Below are 11,968 nucleotides of genomic sequence, written 5' to 3'. Positions count from 1 at the left end.
TGAAAACAACAAGCTACAGAGGTAAAAGCCTCTACATGTGACCAAAAAACTGGGCCCTGGTGTCCATTCATTCCGTTCAACTTTCTAATTGTCTCTGATCACCGTAGCAAATCAGTCGTGAACTTTTCCACCTTGATCGTTGCACTGCCAAAAGCAGTTATGGGACTCACTAAGCTCTGAGGATGCTCATTGCAGCTATAGCCAAACCGTCTCAATCAACTGATTTTCTAAAACCACACCTGACATCATGCCAGGGCAAATGTGTGATTCTTGAATTCTCAGAAGAGTGAGAGACAGCAATCCAAAGCCACCGCTAGTGCAGCTTTAAGACAAACGTGAGCCGGGTCATGATGATTTGTCTTCAAAATCAAAGTACATGGAGGACTGAATAGAAATTGCATCACATACCACCTCACCCCAGGCAAAATGACTGAAATTAGCAAGTCATGAAACAACAGAGGTTGGGGAAGATGTAGAGAAAGGGGAACCCTCCTGCACTGTTGGTGGGAATGCAAACTGGGCCAGCCCTCTGGAAAACAGTATGGAGTTTCCTCAAAACGTTGAAAATAGACCTACCTTATCACCTAGCAATTGCAAGTATTTATCCAAAGGATACAAAATATAGTGATTTGAATGCTATATATGCTTATAACGGCAATGTCCACAATAGCCAAACTATGGAAAGTGCCCAGAGTTCCATTGACAGGTGACTGGATAAAGAAGAGGTAGTATATATATACAAAGCAGTATTACTCATCCATCAAAAGAAAGAAAGAAAGAAAGAAAGAAAGGAATCTTACCATTTACAACGACATGGGTAGAACTATAGGGTATCATGCTAAGTGAAATAAGTCAGTTGGAGAAAGACAATGATCATGTGATTTCATTTATATGTGGAATTTAAGAAACAAAACAGATGAACATAGGGGAAGGGAGGGAAAATTAAAACAAGATGAAATCAGAGAGAGAGACAAACCAGAGACTCTCAACTCTAAGAAACAAACAGGGTTGCTGCAGAGGAGATGGGAGGGTAGGGACGGGGTAACAGGGTGATGGGCAGTAAGGAGGGCACACAGTGTGATGATCCCTGGTGTTATCTGAAACTGATGAATCACTAAACCCTACCTGTGAAACTAATAATACATTATATGTTAAATAATTGATGTTAGAGAAAAGAAAAGAAATTACATCACAGCCCTCAGGGTCTTTACATCAGAGCTTACAGAGTTGTTTCCTACCACTTACCACATTCTGCACAAATCTCTCCACTGTACCATCTGATTAAACCGTATAATGCAAAAAATAAATAAATAAATAAAGGCATGTGGCATCTGTCTACAAAACACCCAAACCACGCTTCTTTTTTTTATATTCAATAACGTTATAAACATCACATCAGCACCACTGACAGTCCCATTGAACAATGCATTTGTGTATTCAAACATTCCCTTGGACTACACTCTGCAACAAGTCAAATGCAAATCCTGATATACTATAAAAGATACAAAAATATGGAGCGTATTTTTTAACATGCGTTTCTTTTAGGGGGGAGAGAGTGTGCAGGTTGGGGAGAGGGGCAGAGGGAGAGAATCTTCAAGCAGACTCCCCACTGAGGGTAAGGCCAGATGAGGCAGGGATCTCAATCTCAGGACCCATGAGATTGGGATCCGAGCTGAAACCAAGACTTGGTCACCTAACAGACAGAGCTACCCAGGCACCCCCATATAGCATATTTTTTATGTTTAAAAATATATTAATCCTTTGAGATCTTTAAAAGGCTTGGCACATCTCCATTCTTGAAATCTCGAATCAGTCCGAAGGAAGCCAATCTGGAAGTCCAGCCCTTCCTTCTTCGCTCTCATGGAAACACAAGTCTTTGTCCTTGCCTCCACACACCCCGTATCCGGTAGCCACCATCAGCAACGGGAACCTGTGAGAAGTCGCCCTCAACCTCAGAACACCATTTATTGAACACGTGCTATGTGCCAGATACCATAGAGACATTATTGCAAATGATCCACCTGATGTAAAAATGAATGAGATGGGAGTCATCATTGCCATATCATAGTTTAGAGACCTGAGGCTAAGTCAGATAAAATCATAGACTGAGGTCCCCGTGGATTTCACCTACCAGAGCCCCGGAGCTGTCCACTAACGCCTGCCCCCAAGGGGGATGAGTTACTGAGAAAAGCTCTCGGACCTTCTGCCCTCAGGAAAATCTTACACACTTGGCTTTTCATTCTTATGTCTGCTCCCTTTCACTGAAGAGATGTTTTTCAACAATGACTAGCCCCATGATTAACTCAACTGTGAAAAATTTCAAGAGTAGAATTGTAAGTGACCAACCAACAAAGAAGAAAAATGAGTTCATGTTGAATAAACAACTCTTCCAACTCTCGATATCATCAGGCCAAATAACCATACTGGCTATTTTTCCCCGAAGGGATCTCTACATGTTTTGTTTGGAGAACTGATTTCCTGTTGAACCCATGTCCCCACAGCCTAAGAATCTCTCTTGGTTTTATGCAGAAAAGGATTCCTTTTCCTTTAATTATATGGTATATAAACCCTAAGATCTACACATGATTTTAAGGACAAAGAAGCTTTTTTCTTGCCAGTCCAGTAGTTGGGGGGCGAGGGCAGTCAGCAGGTGGTTCTGCTCCTTGCAGAAATTAGAAGAGTTCAGTTCTTCCCGTTGTTTTCGTCCATCATCCCCCAGGATACTGCCATCATCTGCATTTGAAGCTGGTTTTAGACTCTTCTGTATCGTAGTACCAACCAAAGGGAAAGGCCGTGTGTTAGGACGTAGGCCTTGAAATGTCTCCCATCTCTACTGCTCACATTTCATCAATAAGATCTTCAACACACACCTACCGGTAAGGTTTGGAAGATAGTCCTTGAGAGGCCATATGCCTGGCTACAACCAGACTACCACCGAGAAAGAATGGGGAAATAGACTTGGAGGTCGCCAGCCATCCTCACACTGGCATATGCCCACAATCCTCGGGCATGTGCGCAGCAGAAATGGAAGTCCGCAGAAGAGGAAAGAAACAGTGAGTGAAGGAGAACAGAAGCCCTAATGAATTCACGTAAACAATAAACAAAATACTATTTCACCCAGGTATGACTGTGAACTTGATTTTCCACATATTTACTTCAGTTCTGTTTCTCTTAAAGCGATCTTTTGAGAGCCAAAGGCCGCAACACCTTCCTAAGCATATGGAAATGGGAATCATCTAAGAAGAAGAATGGATAACAAAAATATCGCCTCATGACACAGAGGGTCAAGGACATACCCAGATGTCTCCAAATCTGAAAATGATGCTGCGTTGGAAATCAAAACAAAATCTAAGACTCTCCAAGCCCTAACATATGGGCCTTAGACACACATATGGTTTCCATCTCTAGCTGAAAGAGTTGGATCTAAATGGAGTTTCAAAGCACATATGCAGTTTCATAAATAGAATTAGGTAGATCAGGATACCTTCCAACCCAGAAGTTTAGCAATGTCCTTTGCACAACTGAAGATTCGCTGTTCTAAAATTTAGTCTTTGTTAAAATTTCCTGGCTGGCCTTGGATCCCCATAAAGTTTGGTTTTTACATGTGTTGGGGAAGATTTAAAGGTCTGCTTTGGGAGAAGGCTGATGAGAATCCCAGAATTTTCATTTTGGGGTTAAGGATATGAACTAAACCACCCACAGTTTGAACCTTTGAAAAGCAGACCTCTATACCATGAATCTGGGGGATTGACCTTTCAATAAAATGTATATGTAATCCGAAGGGCTTGACCAATGAGACAGTAATCAAAGTTAAAACAAAGACATTTTTTATGATTAAGAAGTATTTACAGAATCTAGAATCATAGTTCTTTCAGATTCAACTGTCAAAATGTCATATTCAGCCTCCTCCAAGGACCAGAAACATAAAAATATAATTGAAAAATCCAAAATAATGAACCTGAAGTGAATAAAGGAGGGAGGAGGATGTACCCTGAGGACCTAATTGCCACTTTTTGCTTTAAATTTACAGAGCCACTGGCCACCTCCCAATCTTATCAAGGTAATGGAGACATGTGTAAGAAAAGTCCTTGTTGGCAGGTTGTGTCTATGAAAATTTTCTATCCTGTCAATTTCACTTCATAAGCTTTGCTCTATTTACACACTGCTTCTCAATAGGCCTCCATTTGACTGGGAGAGGGTTCTAATGGTTTGCTCATAAACTACTTTTCGGCTGTGACTGACTAATTTATTTGCCCAATATCATGATATAATTTCTCTAATTGCTATGGTTCTAGAGAGAAAAAAGGAAATGTGGAAGGATGCTCATCCTTTTCATTGGTAAATTGACCCAAACTTTATAATTGTAATAGATTTCTACCCATCCAGCACTATCTAAATATAATAATAACTGAAATAATTAATTAAAATGTTCCATCCGAGGTCTTGCAAATTAACCATATCAGATGTACAGCCACCAAATTTCTCAGAGAATGTCCAACCTTGCTCCTTTGCTTGACAGTAATTGCCTGGATTAATTAATCTACTTTATTAGGGAAAGGATGGAAGTCAGCCAGTGTACGAGTCTTATGGTTAAGTAATTGGAACTGTGTCTTCAATACAGAATTAAGATAATGCTATTACCAGGTGAATTCAGAGCTCTCTGGAACCAGTCTACAAAAGCGTGGCGGAAGAGTGAATAAATATACATTTGCCCGTGTGTGTTTTCTCCTCTGGAGGACGGCTTTCAGGACTTAGAGGCTTTGGTAGTCAGAAACATTTTGATCCACATTCCAATCTATAATTGATGAAACAAAGTGTCAGAGAGATGAAGTAACATGCCCCAGTTTACACCACCTCTGGACTTCCACTCCAGTGCTCCTCCCTCATCACATAGCTTGCTACCGAACTCCTCCCAATATTCATCTGGGGGAAAACTACTTGTGAGACTCTGAGATCACATAAGCAATGCTAGAATAACTCTAGTTTTTCTAAATCCACCATTTGAAAAGCTGATGAGAAGTCAGAGAAGAGAAAAACGTGGCCATCACAACCTATTGCGGAAAGAAGATCAAATTCTCGAGGGGAACAGGTTCACGGTCAGACTGCCGCTCTTCTGAGTCAGGCTCGCAGGAATCTTCCTGGAGAGCATCCTGGAAAGAAGAAAGTAGAAAGCTAGCTCAGTCTCTCCTTTCTCAATAGTCTTTCACTTTCTCAAGTGAACACTGGCAGCCCACCCACCTGGAGAACTTGAGAATTCCCCATGAGATAGTGTCACTGAACACAGGGACAGTACCAGAAGCTCCTTGCTGAGAGAGTCAAGAAAAACCTTTCCCTCTCTGAGAGGTACTTGACTCAAGAGACACCTTTCCATATTCCAAGGTGGAACTCCAGAAGTCAGATTAGAAAGGAAGTGTTTCGTTAGACAGAACCTCTGGCTCTGTCTGGGAGTTAGAAGGAGGTTTCCTCTTTAATGAAGTATATTCTCTTATATTCCCATATTAGTTCCGGGCCTCCTTCTATTAGAAGGACTTTTCTAGAAGCTGCACAGATAATACACATGAGTAGGATTGCTCACATGCCTTTTCGCCAACACTTTGGCCTCATCCCTGGAAGGAAGGATTGCAGATGTCACCAGCTGCGACTGTGTGGCTGGAGTGTCCCTATCCCCAGGAAGAGCTTCAGAGAATACAGGGCAGAGAGTTAAACTTGGCTCATCACAGGGAGGCGCGCACCCCGTATGTAGGTGGGGCCTTTCTCTGTGCTGGAGATGATATGGACAAGGATACACATACTACTTCTGCACAGGAGAAAGTGTTTTCAAACAATCTCTACTCCTAATGAACACGTTCATTCTTAACTGAGAGTCACCATTGCATAAGTAAATATTCACTTTGTATCATCTTAGGCACAGTATTCGGCACTCTTTGAGCTTCCAAGAGTAGAATGTGTGAATTGTCTGCTACCTCAATCATCTCTGGGGTTGCCGTCCCCTCTCCCACCTCCCTAACTGCCTGAGCCACTTTACCAATATCCGCCAACAGATTTCAGATTTGAATGGAATGGACACAGAGTATCCTCCTGGGGTTTTCTCATCTCGGGTGATATGTGTTTAATTGTTATGTTTGGTGATTACTCGTGGAAACAGAGCCTGGATTATCAGCTGCTGTGAAAGGTGGGATGGCAGCACATGGATTCAACACAACATCCTCCTTTTCACTAACCTGCCGGGGCACCATGTCAGGCAGAATTGTTCCAGAACAGCTTATCAATTAGGGAAGCCGAGGCTTGAGGGGGCTTTCAGGAACCGTCCTACCCAGTGCTTCTCTTCAATTCTTAGTGTTTCTGTTCAGTACTTGCCACCTTATCCCCCAGGGTCTCTGAGATGATGGTCACTTAAGGAGAAAAACAACAACAACAACAACAACAAAAATAATAAAGGATGCAGAAAATCCTTCCTTCCTTCTCATCCCAAAACATCCCCTGACTATCCAAACCTTGGAATCTATTAGACATCCAGGAACCCTCTCAGGAATTTATATAGAGCTGAGCACAGTCTATATAAATTCCATATTATCTGTATTCAGGACAAACTACGCCATGCTCTGGTAACAACGGTCAAAATAGCAGGAGATCTTCTGTTTGTTGGTGTTTCTCTCAATACCCATCACCTGAGAGAAGTTTCTGTCTTGTGCATGTCAAGTCCAAAGCAGGTCAGCTGGGCTCTTGTCCACATACCCTCTCGCGGATCTAGGCTCCTCTCATCTTTCTCCACTGTTATTGCGACACATGGCTCGTGGGGAAGAGTATGGAAAACTCTCAACTGCCTCAGACCAAAAAGGACACACCTCTTCACTCAAAGCCCATTGGGAAGATCTAGTCTAACAAGTTTTAGGGCAGCTTGAGACTTCCCACGTGCATAGGAATGAAGGGAGATCAGATATGGAAAGCTCTAGACATCTCCATCGCTTCCACCAATGGCCAAACTCATACAGAAGCCTTCATGGCAACCATCTTCAAAACTGTTAGTGATCTCCACCTCTGAAGACTACAGCAAGTCCCACTGCTTCAGGAACAATGAACTCACCATGATCCCGAGGCCCTGCCTTCAAGCCCACATGACAAGCCAAGGCTCTTTCATGGCCAGCATCCGGGAGCGTGGTGTTATCTCTTCCTTACCTGAAGATACAGATGGATTCCGGCTGTATCAGTCTAGCCACCAAAACATCAAGAGCAACAAGGGAAGGAACCTTTCATTCTCCAGCATCTCTTATAGCCAAAGGAATTCGTTTTTCTGAGGAATCTTAACTGGTCCTTGGATATAAATTCACAAAAGCGGAAGTTATTCCAGAGGCGGGAGGGAAAAGGCAGGATGGTTGTGCCAGAGAAGACCTCACCCCAGAATGAGATCTCCCTAAAAATCCTTCTCGTCTCTGATAAATCTACTAAACTCAGAAACAGTACGGGTAGGAGTGACTTTGATGAAAAACACTAATGTAGAAAAAGTAGCATCCGGGCATTAAAGCAAAAAAGAAGCTTGAGGAAAGAAGTGCTAAGAAAAAGACACAGAATAAGGATTCCAGTCAGGTCGGACCATATCCCCAGGGGCAAGAGTCCCGCTGACAACTGACTCCCATGGGGACATGACCTTCACTGTGCCGAAACAGGGGGTTGGTGAAGGGCTCCAGGTCTACCAGAGGGAAGGAGATGCAGCTGGAGTAAAGCGATTGTCTCTTTTTTTAGTGTCCCTTCTAGTACCTTAACATTACGTCTCCTAAAACCTACAGCAAAAGCACACCTGCATTCACCTCTTAGGGAACTTACCAACTGCCTTACATTTCTTTGGATCTTTAGCATAGTTTCGCCCACCTCACCTCTACTCTCATCCTCGCACACTCAGAACCAGGACCCAGAGAAATGTGCCTCTTCCTCTAGAATCAACATAGGGCCTGCCTTTACCTGGAGATCAGATGGGATAAAGGAGAGGCTACATGGTGTAGTGATGAGCACCAGGGTTAGTGAGGATTCTGGCTTTAAGTCTGCATCTCTCTTAAGAGCACTCAACTCCTGGGGCTTTGCTGGGGGCTAAATGAGAAAAAAACAAACAAACAACAACAACAACAAAAACCTAAACTGTGAGTATAAGATCTAGTGTGTTCTAAGTGTCAGCCTCAATAATATCTATGCCCTCTCCTAATATGGACACTGGAAAGACATGGTATTACCAAGATACCAGCTCAGCTGGGCTGGGAGTTACTGGGGGGAAAGAATGAGCACCAGGAACCCTACAAGTGGCCTGGAGAAGATCACAGCATAAGAAAGTCCACTTCGTCTTAAGGAAAGACTCAGTGCAGTTGAGAAACCTTAGGCATCAGCTACATGGAAGGGAAAGCAAAAGGCACCTTCCAGAAGCCCTGAAATTATGTGATGGGTAGAGACCACCAGTGGTGCCCCAGTCTCTGTTCTCCACTTCTTCCGTAGAACTTGGTCTTGGCAAAGCACTGATTGTAGGACAGAGCTAGCTAAGTGTGGCCACGTGGCTGTGGCCTGGGCAGGCAGGGTGTAGACGAGGGTGCCATGTAGGAGCTTCTGGGAACCTTCTACAGGTAACAGCAGGCATCTGCCCTTTGCCAGAGCCTCCCCAGCCCTCTTTCTTGCCGGCAGGAATGCAGGTGTGTTAGCTCTGGACTGAGAGATGTCCTTGGGAATGGAGGCTCAAGTGCAAGCACGAGAAAGAAGCAGCAAGAGATGGAGGATGGAGGGTGGTGTGCCCGTCAAAGCCACTGCCACTGCCAAGGAGAGACACAAAGCAGTGGAGGGCAAGACTCCCACAGCCTTAACCATCTATGCCCAGACTTCCATGCAAAAGAAAAATCAGCTTTATCTTGCTGATCCCATTTTCTGCACAATCCAACTTTGTCCTCCATGGTAGTAAGTTTCTCTACCTGTGGGGCCACGGATGACATTTCCATGTAACCAGCCTTGGCCATTCATTATATTTCTTCCCATCGCCAGGGAGGTTAGCATTTATTCTGTCATTAATCTTATTTTAACAGTGTTATCATCTCACTCCCACTTAAATACTCTTCAAAATGAAGATGGAATGTCAGTCTGACTATTGTCCATCGTGCCTGGATCTCGGAACCATTGTCACGGACTTAATTTAAAACAAAACAAAACAACGGGAACCATGGCAAAGCTTCAGAGTTTTGCCATGTTTCCCAGCGCCAGCCCAAGGGACACCTTGGGCAGCCACGGGAAAGTATAGGAAGAATGATTCACCTTCACCAAAAGCTTCCGGCCTCCCTCCATTCAGAAGAGTCAGCCCATCCACGCACTCAGCATTGTCTCAGACTCACCCAGTGTAAAACGGTCTTCCTTCTGAGTCACTGCTGACGGCAGGTGGACAGCGCCCAGCCTGCACATTCAGTCGCCTCCTCCCTCAGGGGGATACCTGCTGCTGATGCAGTGGCTCGTGCTACCAACCGACCAGGGCCAGGAGGGGAGTGGGGGTGGGGAGCAGCTCCAGCTAGGCGACTCTCCGTGCCCTAGCCATTCCGCATACTAGTATCCTCCTCAACTGATGGGAGGGACTCCACAAGGCCAGGCTGCCACTCTGCCCCCAGGGACAACCACAGCTGGCCGCTGCTGAGTTTGGCCGTGGGGTTCCAAGGGATTTCTGTTTAACACCTTTGTATTTACGCTGTTTCAGCCTCTTAGTAACCTCGGGTAGGATTCCATTGCCTCTTCTTAACACATGTTGGGAAGTAGGCAGGGGCAGTTCTGCTCTTGGTGTCTCGAATGGAGGAAATAAGGTCCTGAGGGTCACCGAATGCACTTCTGTGACTGAAGCGCCTGCCATGGAGTAAGGACATTCGGGCTGCTCCTGAGACCAGGTGGGGAGTTGTGGGCAGTAGGGGGAGGGGAGCTGGGGACCCTGGAGGGTGGGCTCCGGGGACTGCCTCGTGTACATGGTGGGAGGAAGCCGGAGGAAGGCTTCCCCAGTCTCCACCCTCCACTCTGCCTTCCTCCCACCAAGGTCCCAGCTGACCTCCCCACTGGGGCTTGAGTCTCTCCCCAGCAGGACAGGAGGCCCCAGCAGGCAGCCACTCAACCTTTCACAGGACAGAGACCCAGGGCCTGATGCACCAACCCCTGCGTGAGCCCAGAAATTACTTGAGAACCAAATAGGATCTGTCTTACTTCCCCAGTTTGATCACTTTTTCACTAGAGATGGGAAACAGATGCATTTTTGTTGTTCTTTTACTACATCTGGGCACTAATTGCCAAGTATTGCCCAAAGGCCAGGAGCCTGCTCACTCGCTCACTCGCTCTCTCTCTGCCTCTTACAGAGTAAGAGGACATTTGAACTGAAATCCAAGGTGTGTGGCTCAGAACTAATGCGCCAAGGGGGGCCTGGACTGGAAAACTAAGTCTAGATTTTAATGTTCTCAAGCACAGGTCTCTCCATCAGGTAATACTGTGTGCTGTGCGTTAATGGGCTTAATAGATCGGGAGCTCTCTGATGGACTCGGGACTGTATAAACACCGTGGAAGGAAGGGCCCGGGTGTGCATGACGTTCTAGCTGCTCTTTCCACATGGTGGCAATGAGCAACGCACACCGAGACGCGTGTCCTCTGTTGTGTTCTCACCACGGAAGAGACAGGGGAGGCGTGATGAAACTAACACAGCAAGCGGCCTGGGATGGGGCTTAACCCACGGGGGCAGAGGGAGCCGTAAGTCAGCATCCTGGCTTCGTGCACTTGTCAGCAGAAGGGAAGCATGCAAGGGGGCTCTGAGGCAGCCGCATGAAACAGCATGACTATATCTAGACAGTGTTTTCCTTTCTAGAGACTAGAAAGGTCTCCGAGACAGATGGATGTTTGGATTCTGAAAACTGTAAACCAGAGAGACGAGATGCAAGATGCACAGAGAATTGATGTCAGTTGTATTTATGCTTTTTTTTTTCCTGGCCAGAAAAACAGTAGATTCAGTTTTATTACGTGATAAAGGATGCACTTTGTTTCCTTGAAAACCTAATAATACTTTTGGTGACAAAACAGAAAAATCTAGACTTTCCTTTTCTGTCTTGAGAACTGACCAGAACTCATTTATGAACGGACCTTAATTTATCACGATGTTAAGAAAGCAAAGTCATCAGCTGCAGGCCTACTATCTGCCAGGAGTTTCCACCTTTTGCATTTAATTTTTTCACAATATCCCCTCTGAGCTGGGTTGAATCAGAACCATTCTGAACATGGTGAAACTAAGGCCGGGGAAAATAAAATTTTTCCAACAGCACACAACTAATAAGTGTTAGAGCCAGAATTTAAAAGTTTGGAGGACAAACCTCAGGTTTCAAACTCCGAGAACAGAGGTGGTTTGGTCACGTGGCACTCCCACTCCCCCACGTGGGTACCGGTGAGAATTTTGCTTGGGGTAAAGGTAACCCCACAAGAAACCGCCTAATTGTTCTTGAAGGTTGCTTCTGTGTCAACCGTTTTATTTGCATTGCTTACAAAGGTCAAGGTTAAATCCTTAGCACGCCATCTTCCCATGGTCCATGCTCATTACCTGTGGCCGGTTCATGCCTCCCTGTTCCACCCCATCCCCACCCTTCTACCTGTATATTTCCACCCCCACTGTAGACAGAAAGTAAGATGCGGATGGATGACCTAACTTATCCAAAGTCTCACAGAAATAAGCAAATAGGTGCCAGAGCCAGAGACACCCCAAATTCTCTGGAATTCTAAAGCCCATGTCCCTCTGTGACTTCTCCGAGATGCCCTCAATAATTAAAGAGAGAGCATTCTCTCTTTAATTATTAATAATTAAAGACTCAGCATTCCCAACCCCTTTACCTACTTATTAAAAAATGGAGCTCTGTGAGGGGGAATTGGCCAAGGTCAGAGATAGGCAGAGACGGGGAGCCTGACGGGCGATTCACGCCCCCCCCAACCCCCGCCACCC

The 11,968-nt window shown here is 45.1% G+C and overlaps 1 long non-coding RNA gene across 3 annotated transcripts in view; it reads right to left on the bottom strand.

Moving 5' to 3' along the window:
* Window positions 1–953: 953 nt before the first annotated feature.
* The window catches only part of LOC123926979, a 28,462-nt gene continuing 17,447 nt past the window's right edge, over window positions 954–11,968 (bottom strand). Inside the window, exons 2-6 of one of the 3 annotated variants that reach the window (XR_006815342.1) lie at window positions 7,085–7,176; window positions 6,222–6,392; window positions 5,052–5,150; window positions 4,642–4,795; window positions 954–2,761 (exon numbers count right to left, since the gene is read on the bottom strand). This is a non-coding gene — a long non-coding RNA (uncharacterized LOC123926979). Of the gene's footprint in view, window positions 4,796–5,051; window positions 5,151–6,221; window positions 6,393–7,084; window positions 7,177–11,968 lie in introns of all 3 variants that reach the window. The other 2 variants (XR_006815340.1, XR_006815341.1) reach the window with 2 other exon arrangements.

This window comes from Meles meles, chromosome 16 (genome assembly GCF_922984935.1).
Source record: "Meles meles chromosome 16, mMelMel3.1 paternal haplotype, whole genome shotgun sequence".
Classification (NCBI taxonomy): Eukaryota; Metazoa; Chordata; class Mammalia; order Carnivora; family Mustelidae; genus Meles; species Meles meles.
This window is presented reverse-complemented; position numbering and strand designations above follow the sequence as displayed.